Source organism: Staurois parvus, unplaced genomic scaffold (assembly GCF_062004578.1).
Source record: "Staurois parvus isolate SC_StPar_1 unplaced genomic scaffold, SC_StPar_1.0 ptg000024l, whole genome shotgun sequence".
Classification (NCBI taxonomy): Eukaryota; Metazoa; Chordata; class Amphibia; order Anura; family Ranidae; genus Staurois; species Staurois parvus.
Window position 1 is genome coordinate 1,898,670 of NW_028317820.1, and position 11,210 is coordinate 1,909,879.

Sequence of the window (11,210 nt, forward strand, 5' to 3'; positions counted from 1 at the left end):
GTGCTCTATGGCAGAAAAATGCACCAAACTTACCTCATAAAAAGGAATACTAATGGCGGGAAGAACTGCAATTGTAGAGGAGTTTTTTAGCTGTAAAAACGCTCTAACACCAAAAAACGCCGCAAAATGCGGTAAATCGCGGCAAACCAGTGTTTTTGGACCTCTTTTGACAAAAAAAAAATATTCTAATGATGGGAAGAACTTTCTCACAGAAAAATGTACTAAATTTATCTCATACACATGAATATTAATACTGGAAAGGACTTTCTGACAGAAAAAAATGACCATATACCCCTCATAAAAATGAATATTAGTCCTCATGCACACTGGGTGTTTTTACAGCGGCTGTTTTTGGCTTTTGATGTTTTTTTTCTACAGCTAGTAAACCCTCCAGCATGTTATCCTATGTGTCCATACACACATAGACTGGAATTAACGTTTTTTGGCTGAAAAAATAAACCCATTACTAGTGAATTTTCTTTTTTTTTAGCTGTAAAAATACTCTAACGCTCAGAAACGTGGCAAAACGTGGTAAATCGTGGCAAACCAGCTTTTTGGACTTTTTTTGGCAAAAAAAAAAATTTTTTCTTGGTAAAAAAACACTAAAAAACATAAACGCAAAAAAGCAACAAAATGCCGCTAAACGCTAATGCAAAAACGCTGAGACACTCACTTTTAACGTGATTTTACACAACTAACGTTACCAGCGTTATTAAAACGCCCCGTGTGCATGGAGCCTAAATGGCAGTTAGGACTCTCAGAGAGGAAAATGTACCACATGTACCCATAAAAATGGATATTAATGACAGTAAGCACTCTCTGACAGGAAGATGTACCAAAGTTACCTCACAGACATCAATATTAATAGCCGTAAGTGCTCTATGGCAGAAAAATGTGCCAAATTTACCTCAAAATATGAATACCAATGGCGGGAAGAACTTTCTCACTGAAAAATTTACCAAATTTACCTCACAGACATCAATATTAATAGTGGAAAGGTCTTTCTGACAAGAAAAAATGACCAACATTCCCTCATAAACATGGATATTAATGGCAGTTAGGACTCTCTGAGAGGAAAATGTACCAAATTTACCTCATAAAAAAGGAATAATGGCAGAAAGGCCTCCCTGACAGGAAAATGTACCAAATTTATCTCAGACATGAATATTAATATTGGAAAGGACTTTCTGACAGAAAAAAATGACCAAATATCCCTCATAAAAATGAATATTAGTCCTCATGCACACTGGACATTTTTACAGCGGCTGTTTTTGACTTTTGACGGTTTTTTTCTACAGCTAGTAAACCCCCCAGCATGTTATCCTATATGTCCATACACACATAGACTGGAATCAACGTTTTTTGGCAGAGACGTTTTTTGGCTGGAAAAATAAATCCATTACTAGTGGGTTTCTAGAGTTTTTTAGCTGTAAAAACGCTCTAACGCTGAGAAACGTAACAAAACATGGTAAAACGTGGCAAACCAGCGGTTTTTTTACTTATTTTTACCAAAAAAAAAAATATTTTTCTTGGTAAAAAAATGCTCAAAATGCAGCTAAACGCTAATGCAAAAACGCTGAAAAACTCACTTTTTAACGTGACTTTGCACAGCTAACATTACCAGCGTTATTAAAACGCCCCGTGTGCATGGAGCCTAAATGGCAGTTAGGACTCTCAGAGAGGAAAATGTACCAAATGTACCCATAAAAATGGATATTAATGACAGTAAGCACTCTCTGACAGGAAGATGTACTAAATTTACCTCATAAAAAAGGAATAATGGCGGAAACGCCTCCCTGACAGGAAAATGTACCAAATTTACCTCACAGACATCAATACTAAGTGCTCTATGGCAGAAAAATGCACCAAATGTACCTCATAAAAAGGAATACTAATGGTGGGAAGAACTTTCTCACAGAAAAATGTACCAAATTTACCTCACAGACATCAATAATAATAGAGGAAAGGACTTTCTGACAAGCAAAGATGACCAACCTTCCCTCATAAACATGGATATCAGTGGCAGTTAGGACTCTCGGAGAGGAAAATGTACCAAATTTACCTCATAAAAAAGGAATAATGGTGGAAAGGCATCCCTGACAGGAAAATATACCAAATTTATCTCATAAAAAATAAATACTGGTGGAAAGGCCTCCCTGACAGGAAAATATACTAAATTTATCTCTTACACATGATTATTAATAGTGGAAAGGACTTTCTGACAGAAAAAAAAGATCAAAATATCCCTCATAAAAATGAATATTAGTCCTCCTGCACATGTGATGTTTTTACAGCGGATGTTTTTGGCTTTTGATGTTTTTTTTTTCTACAGCCAGTATGTTATCCTATGTGTCCATACACCCATAGACTGGAATCAACGTTTTTTTGGCTGGAAAAAAAAAACAGAACTAGTGGGATTGTAGAGGAGTTTTTTAGCTGTAAAAACACTCTAACACCGAAAAACGCTGCAAAATGCGGTAAATCGCGACAAACCAGTGGTTTTGGACCTCTTTTTGACAAAAGAAAAATATTCTAATGGTGGGAAGAACTTTCTCACAGAAAAATGTACCAAATTTACCTCATAGACATGAATAATAATAGTGGAAATGACTTTCTGACAGAAAATAATTACCAAATTTCCAAATGTACCCATAAACATGGATATTAATGGCAGTAAGCACTCTCTGACAGGAAGATGTACCAAATTTACCTAATAAATAAGGAATAATGGCGGAAAGGCCTCCCTGACAGGAAATTGTACCAAATTTACCTCACAGACATCAATGTTAATAGCCGTAAGTGCTCTATGGCAGAAAAATGCACCAAATTTACCTCATGAAAAGGATTACTAATGATGGGAAGAACTTTCTCACAGAAAAATGTACCAAATTTACCTCACAGACATCAAAATTAATAGTGGAAAGGACTTTCTGACAGAAAAAAATTACATTTCCAAATGTACCCATAAACATGAATATTAATGGCAGTAAGCACTCTCTGACAGGAAGATGTACCAAATATACCTTATAAAAAAGGAATAATGGCGGAAAGGCCTCCCTGACAGGAAGATGTACCAAATGTACCTCATAAAAAATGATTAATGGTGGATAGGCTTCCCTGACAGGAAGATGCACCAAATGTACCTAATAAAAAGGGGATAATGGTGGAAAGGCCTCCCTGACAGGAAGATGCACCAAATGTACCTCATAAAAAGGGGATAATGGCGGAAAGGCCTCCCTGACAGGAAGATGTACCAAATGTACCTCATAAAAAATAAATAATGGCGGAAAGGCATCCCTGACAGGAAGATGCACCAAAATGTACCTCATAAAAAGGGGATAATGGCGGAAAGGCCTCCCTGACAGGAAGATGCACCAAATGTACCTCATAAAAAGGGGATAATGGCGGAAAGGCCTCCCTGACAGGAAGATGCACCAAATGTACCTCATAAAAAGGGGATAATGGCGGAAAGGCCTCCCTGACAGGAAGATCCACCAAATGTACCTCATAAAAAGCGGATAATGGCGGAAAGGCCTCCCTGACAGGAAGATGCACCAAATGTACCTCATAAAAAGGGGATAATGGCGGAAAGACCTCCCTGACAGGAAGATGCACCAAATTTACCTCATAAAAAGGGGATAATGGCGGAAAGACCTCCCTGACAGGAAGATGCACCAAATTTACCTGATGAAGATTAAGCTGAATGAAGTCCTGTGACAGGCGAACCCCCTCAGATAAGTGCAGACTGTGATGGAGAACACAGGAAATATGTGGGAATCACCTCAGACATGACGAGGAGTGATCACACAGGGGACTGGAATACACACCAAGTCAGTCCTGGTCCTGATACTGAATCGAGGAGGTGATAGGACACGTCGGGTCACTCGGGTGTCAGGACAGTATCTGACAGTAATACACACAGGGTAGGGAAAAGCCCTCAGAGGTCCCATCCACACACAATACAGTACATTCGGCTCCTAAACTTGGAACATACCTCTGGGCGGGTACGTGGGCGGTGACATGGAGCTCTATGGGCGTCACCGCACACCTCGCCAAATCCTTCCTCGGCTTCTCCTCTGCGGGACTCGGTGGGTGGGGCTACAGGCAGTGGGGGGAGTCATATGACCAGCTTCTCTCCTCACTTGCAGGTCAGTTGTGGCGCACATAAAGTATCCACAGCGTCTATTGGTCGGGACTTCTTTCCAAGGTAACAGAGCCCGCCTCCTATACATACCGAGAGGCTTTCACTTCTCATCCCCGACCGTTCTGGGTGGGAGGGTAAAGGAGGACTTAGGGGTGGGGGGAAGGTTACAGTACAGGTGGTGCAGTGTGGGGGTACAGGGGTCCTGGTTATATTACAGGCGGTGCAGTGTGGGGGTACAGGGGTCCTGGTTATAGTACAGGTGGTGCAGTGTGGGGGTACAGGGGTCCTAGTTACGGTACAGATGGTGCAGTTTGGGGGTACAGGGGTCCTGGTTATAGTACAGGTGGTGCAGTGTGGGGGTATAGGGGTCCTGGTTACAGTACAGGCAGTGCAGTGTGGGGGTACAGGGGTCCTGGTTATATTACAGGCGGTGCAGTGTGGGGGTATAGGGGTCCTGGTTACAGTACAGGCAGTGCAGTGTGGGGTACAGGGGTCCTGGTTATATTATAGGCGGTGCAGTGTGGGGGTACAGGGGTCCTGGTTACAGTACAGGCAGTGCAGTGTGGGGGTACAGGGGTCCTGGTTATAGTACAGGTGGTGCAGTGTGGGGGTACAGGGGTCCTGGTTATAGTACAGGTGGTGCAGTGTGGGGGTACAGGGATCCTGGTTATAGTACAGGTGGTGCAGTGTGGGGGTACAGGGATCCTGGTTATAGTACAGGTGGTGCAGTGTGGGGGTACAGGGGTCCTGGTTATAGTACAGGTGATGCAGTGTGGGGGTACAGGGGTTCTGGTTATAGTACAGGTGGTCCAGTGTGGAGGTACAGTGGTTCTGGTTATATTACAGGTGGTCCAGTGTGGGAGTACAGGGGTCCTAGTTACGGTTCAGATGGTGCAGTTTGGGGGTACAGGGGTCCTGGTTATAGTACAGGTGGTGCAGTGTGGGGGTACAGGGGTCCTGGTTATATTACAGGTGGTACAGTGTGGGGGTACAGGGGTCCTGGTTACGGTACAGATGGTGCAGTTTGGGGTACAGGGGTCCCGGTTACGGTACAGATGGTGCAGTGTGGGGGTACAGGGGTCCTGGTTATATTACAGGTGGTGCAGTTTGGGGGTACAGGGGTCCTGGTTATGGTACAGATGGTGCAGTTTGGGGGTACAGGGGTCCTGGTTACGGTACAGATGGTGCAGTTTGGGGTACAGGGGTCCTGGTCACGGTACAGATGGTGCAGTTTGGGGGTACAGGGGTCCTGGTCATGGTACAGATGGTGCAGTTTGGGGGTACAGGGGTCCTGGTCACACTGACATTATAGTCTATAGGTCAGTGTTTGTGCCCACCCAACCCCCAGAGTTCAGCACAGAGAAGTCAGGACTGCAGTTCAGAATGAGGAAAGTGAAGGGCGTTTGCCTCCTTTTCTTGGTAATGTGCCTTTAAATTAAAGAGGAGCCTCCTCTGTGTTGTAGTGACTCACAAGAAAGTCCCGGTCCCTGTTATACGCAGTGCAGCCGATTCTGGAGGCCGTCGGGTTCTCTCCCACGCAGAACCCCTGTAAGTACCATTTGTTTTGTATCCTAAATCATTGTGTGTATTGTCTCTCTAGGAGACCAGCTGCAGGCCATACAGAACTACAAGTCCCAGCAGTCCCATTGTTCAGGTAGCAGGGCTCAACTTGTATGGAACTACAACTTCCGGCAGTCCCAGTGTCCATGTACATGTGTGTGTGTAAATGTGTCTGTGTATCTGTGTTTATACATGTGTGCCTGTGTACATGTGTTTGTGTGTGCACTTGTGTTTGTATGTGTTTGTTTGTTTGTTTTTATATGTGTGTGTGTACTTGTGTTTGTATGTGTGTGTTTGTTTGTTTTTATATGTCTGTGTGTACATGTGTTTGTTTGTTTTTATATGTGTGTGTGTACATGTGTCTGTGTGTACATGTGTTTGTGTTTGTTTGTTTGTTTGTTTTTATATGTGTGTGTGTACTTGTGTTTGTATGTGTGTGTTTGTTTGTTTTTATATGTCTGTGTGTACATGTGTTTGTTTGTTTTTATATGTGTGTGTGTACATGTGTCTGTGTGTACATGTGTTTGTGTTTGTTTGTTTGTTTTTATATGTGTGTGTGTACTTGTGTTTGTATGTGTGTGTTTGTTTGTTTTTATGTCTGTGTGTACATGTGTTTGTTTGTTTTTATATGTGCGTGTGTACATGTGTTTGTTTTTATACGTGTGTGTGTACATGTGTTTGTTTGTTTGTTTTTGTTTGTTTTTATATGTGTGTGTGTACACTGTGTCTGTGTGTACATGTGTTTGTTTGTTTGTTTGTTTGTTTTTATATGTCTGTGTGTACATGTGTTTGTTTTTATACGTGTGTGTGTGTACATGTGTTTGTTTGTTTGTTTTTGTTTGTTTTTATATGTGTGTGTGTACACTGTGTCTGTGTGTACATGTGTTTGTGTTTGTATGTGTTTTTGTTTGTTTTTATGTGTGTGTGTACATGTGTTTGTATGTGTGTGTTTATTTTTATATGTGTGTGTACATGTGTGTGTGTTTGTTTTTATATGTATGTGTGTGTGTGTGTACATGTGTTTGTGTGTGCACTTGTGTTTTATGTATGTGTTTGTTTTTATATGTGTGTTTGTGTGTGTACATGTGTGTGTGTACATGTGTTTATATGTGTGTGTTTGTTTTTATGTACGTGTGTGTTTGTTTTTATGTATGTGTGTGTTTGTGTATGTTACTTTTAATCTAGACCCCCTATTCCTGTCCTTTCAGAACTGCTTTTTTAGGACTTCTTCATAATAGCAGCAGGGGCTGTTGCTCCTGTGAAAAGCAGTCCATGCTCAGATCACTTTTCAGAGGCATTTGGCAGGTGGTAAAGAAGCAATATGTTGCCTCCCCACCTGTTTTAACCCCGTAAAAATCAGCATCACCACACCACAACCGCATACCATGCACGCACAGTTGCAGGGTGGTTGTAGTTCAACCCCATTCACCTGGAGGTATACTGCAAGCTGCGGCCACAGCATGTGTATACCTCCAGCGGATGTTTCTGCAGCCAAAGGTGGAGCAGTTGTGGGTGGTAAAAGCAGCTCAATTGCGTGGTTTTACTGCCCTCCAACCTCACAGATGAACAAGCCCTTGGTACACCAAAAACACCCCGGGTTTTCCAATGTATGGGGGTATCCCTAAAGAGCAGAGCATTTGTCTGCGTGTCAGGAAGGAGCGCGATTTTGCTTGCGTTCTACGACACACAGTATATCTAGGTTCACACCGATGCATTTTGCAGAAACGCACAGCAGTCCATTTACCATGATTTCCTATGGGACACATTCACATCTCCATGTTTTCACCCGGAATGTTTTTTGGAAAGGGTCAGGAACTTTGTTAAATGCAAAACATTGCATTTTTGGTTGTATAAACTTCAATAGAGATGCTGCAAAAAAGCATGTAGTGCGTTTTTGATGCATTTTCGACACGTTTTTGATGCGTTTTGCACTTTAATTTGCCCAGCAACAAGTGTTTAAAAAAAAAAACACAGCAAAACGCAGCAAAAAACACATGTGCAAAGACACAAAATGCACTGCAGAAACGGATCAAATGCAAACTGCATAGGCGTGAACCTAGCCTTATGTGAACCAAGCCTTGGACAGGGGTGCCTCGTGATCACGGGCGGACTGACCATTTGGAAACTGGGGCACTGCCCGAGGGCCCGGGGTCAGTAGGGGGCCCCATGAGATGCCCCTGGTACCTTTTTCATAGGCTTTTTTGAGTTTGGGCAAGGGCACAGGGGCCCCATGATCCCCTATTGCCCGGGGGCCCCATGAGTTGTCAGTCCGCCCTTGCTCGTGACTGCAAATATTTGGACAGGGGCGCCCCGACTGGAAAGAGGTTGAGAAACCCTGATCTAGAGGCTTCCGACTGGACTTTAACATATTATAAATACAGATCTGTGTCATCGATCGATCATTATGGGATTCCTGGAAATGGAAAGAACTCCAATGTGACAGAAATGAAAGTGAAAGCAGTTAGGGGGGTGTGGATGTACATGTGACTCTTCACACATATTTGCTCTCGAGTCCTCAGAACCATTCCCCTCGTTATAGAGACGTGTAGCAGAGATTGGGTGATTGCTGTGAGTACGGTCCAGCTTGGCTGGGGGGGCTTTTTGTCTTCATGCCATAGACCGGCGATGGGGATGGGGGGGGCAGGGGAACAGGCAGGACACACATAGTCTGTGCCTTTTTGTAAGCTCTATCATTAGCTGCTATATTTGCTTCAAAGTCTGTTGGGTTTTAATGGTCGGCGGGTAGATCGCGGTCAATGGGCTGCAGACCCCAGGTTTACAGAGATACATTGGATGATTACAAAGACACATCCAGTGCCGGTTCACACCGCACATCGCATGTGATTCGCACTGGAACCGCACTGCATTCTTGTGCAAATCACATGCCATTTCTGTGCGGTGCAATTTGAGCCATACATACATTTTGTACGAGTCAAACCGCATCCGAACTAAAATCGCTCAGGACCCTTTTTTGTCTGCACCAGAATCAGATCACATGGGGGTGCACTGCGTTTTGCGTACCAGTTTTGTGGTGTCGTTAAAATACACGCCCACCGGGGTTCACATGAACGGGGTACATTTTGATTCGATGCGGGAATCGCAAAGGAACCGGTGCAAATTCTGCACCGCATCAGTGTGAACCAGCACTCTGTTTACAGAGATGCATTTGTTGTCTAAATACAATTTTCTGGACGTAGAAAAGTATCTCAGTGGAGAAAAATAGTTATGGCAGTACAGTCTACATTTTTCCTTGAAAGTACAGATTCAACCAAATCGGTTTTCCTCTGTTTTGGACAAAGTGATGAAGGAGTTAAAGAGGCCCTGTCACCAATTTTAACTGCTTCAGCTCCGCTCCATAGCAGAAATACTGCTACAGGGCAGCAGCTGTGCGCAAAATGACGTATACATACGTGATTTTGCATTTACGGGTACAGGGCGTGCGCTCACCCTACCTGCTCCGCCATTCGCGGCCTCGGTTGTCAATCACTAGGTCCCGGCCGGTGATTACTTGCCGGCACCCAATGATTGCCGAGGATCTCCGACGGTGGGGAGAACTGTTAGTAAACAAAACAGTTCTCCTCCCTGTCAGCTCCTGCACACTGCTTTGCATGGCTGTGCACAGCAGAGCCATACAAAGCAATGTGCATACAATGAAGCACACACACAGGACACAAAGTGAAACAGCACACAGTTAACCCTTTGATCACCCCAGATGTTAACCCCTTCCTGCCCAGTGTCAGTTCTTTTTATTATCACTGATCACTGTATTGGTGTCACTGGGGATGTCAGTGACACCAAGTCAGTTCCCCCCAGTGTCAGAATGCCCAACGCAGTCCCACTATAAGTCGCTGATCGCCGCCATTACTAGTAAAAATTTAAAAAAATATCCCAGTATATATACTGACATTTGTAGATGCTATAACTTTCACATAAACCAATTAATTTACACGTATTGGGTTTTTTTTTTGGCAAAGACATGGAGCAGAATACATTTTGACTTAGGTTTATGACGAAATTTGATTTAAAAAAATTTTTTACTGGACATGTTTAATAGCAAAAAGTCAAAAATATTGTTTATTTTCTCAAAATTGTTGGGATTTTTTTTTTTACAGCACAAAAAAAAAAACTGCACAGGTGGTCAAATACCACCAAAAGAAAGCTCAATTCGTGGGAAAAAAAGAACGTAAATTTCATTTGGGTGCAGCGTTGCATGACCTTCGAAATTGTCAGTTAAAGTAACGCAGAACCATAACGCAAAAAATGGCCTGGTCAGGAAGGGGGGTAAATCCTGAGGAGGGCGAGTGGTTAAAGTTTCAGGTAAAAGCACAGAAAAGTCAAGTATTTTATTTACTTGCTAGAAATTTTCCGTTCCATAAACAGTTTTATTTTGACATGCAATGTGCCTCTGAACTTTTAGGGCCAGTTCACACCACAAAAATGCACTCCTGATACATTTTTGTTTACGGTTCACACCACACTCCATTCCGGTGCAGTTTTGATGTAGTTTGCTGTGTTCCTGTACAGTTCTGTGCAGAAAAAATGCAGCACGTTCTACTTTTTTTCTGCACCTGGACCTGACTGCACTGGTGTGAATTAGGGCCACTGGAATACATGGAAAACACTGTGCATGCATTTTTGATGCAAAAAAAAACGCACTGGACTGCATCTGGTGTGAACTAGCCCTTAAATCTGACTGCTTCAGCAGAGTCGGCACATCTCCCTTTCTCTTTGAATTTCATAGCTTTCTCCTGTTCTGGGAGTATCTAATTACTCTCTGTGCTGGCCCAGCTCCTCCATCCCTCCCCTTACCTCCCTACATAACCTTTTATGTAGCAACTAGGGGAAGAACAAAGAAGAATATTATAGAGTGTTACTTGAGTGACAGCTTTGCTGGGGCTGTTGACATCACATCCATGATGGTGGCACCCAGCAGCGCTCTCATGGCTATTCTAATTATTGTCTGTGCTGGCCCAGCCCATCCACCCCTCCCCTCACCTCCACACATAACCTTTTATGCAGCAACAATGGGAAGAGTGAAGGATAATTCTGACACAAGTGACTGTTCTGAATCTGCTGGGCTGCCATCATCAGATCCAACATGGCGGCACCCAATAGCAGTCTTACCCCAGGTTCACACCTAAGCGTTTCCTGCAGCGTTTCGCAGAAACGCAGTACAGTCCATTTAACATGATTTCCTATGGGACAGGTTCACATCTCCGCGTTTTCACCCGCTGCGTTTTTTGGAAAGGGTCAGGGACTTTTTTGAAAGCAAAAAGTTGCGTTTTTGGTTCTATAGACTTCAATACAGAATGTACTGCGTTTTTTATGCATTTTTGCCACGTTTTTGATGCGTTTCGTGTTTTAGATCTGCCTAGCAACAAAAGTTTTAAAAAATAAAAACGCAACACAAAACGCAATGCAGAAACGGCTCAAACACAACCTGCATAGTTGTGAACTTCGCCTTAGGGCTTTTGAATGTTTACACTGGGGAGACCTTTGTAGCTAA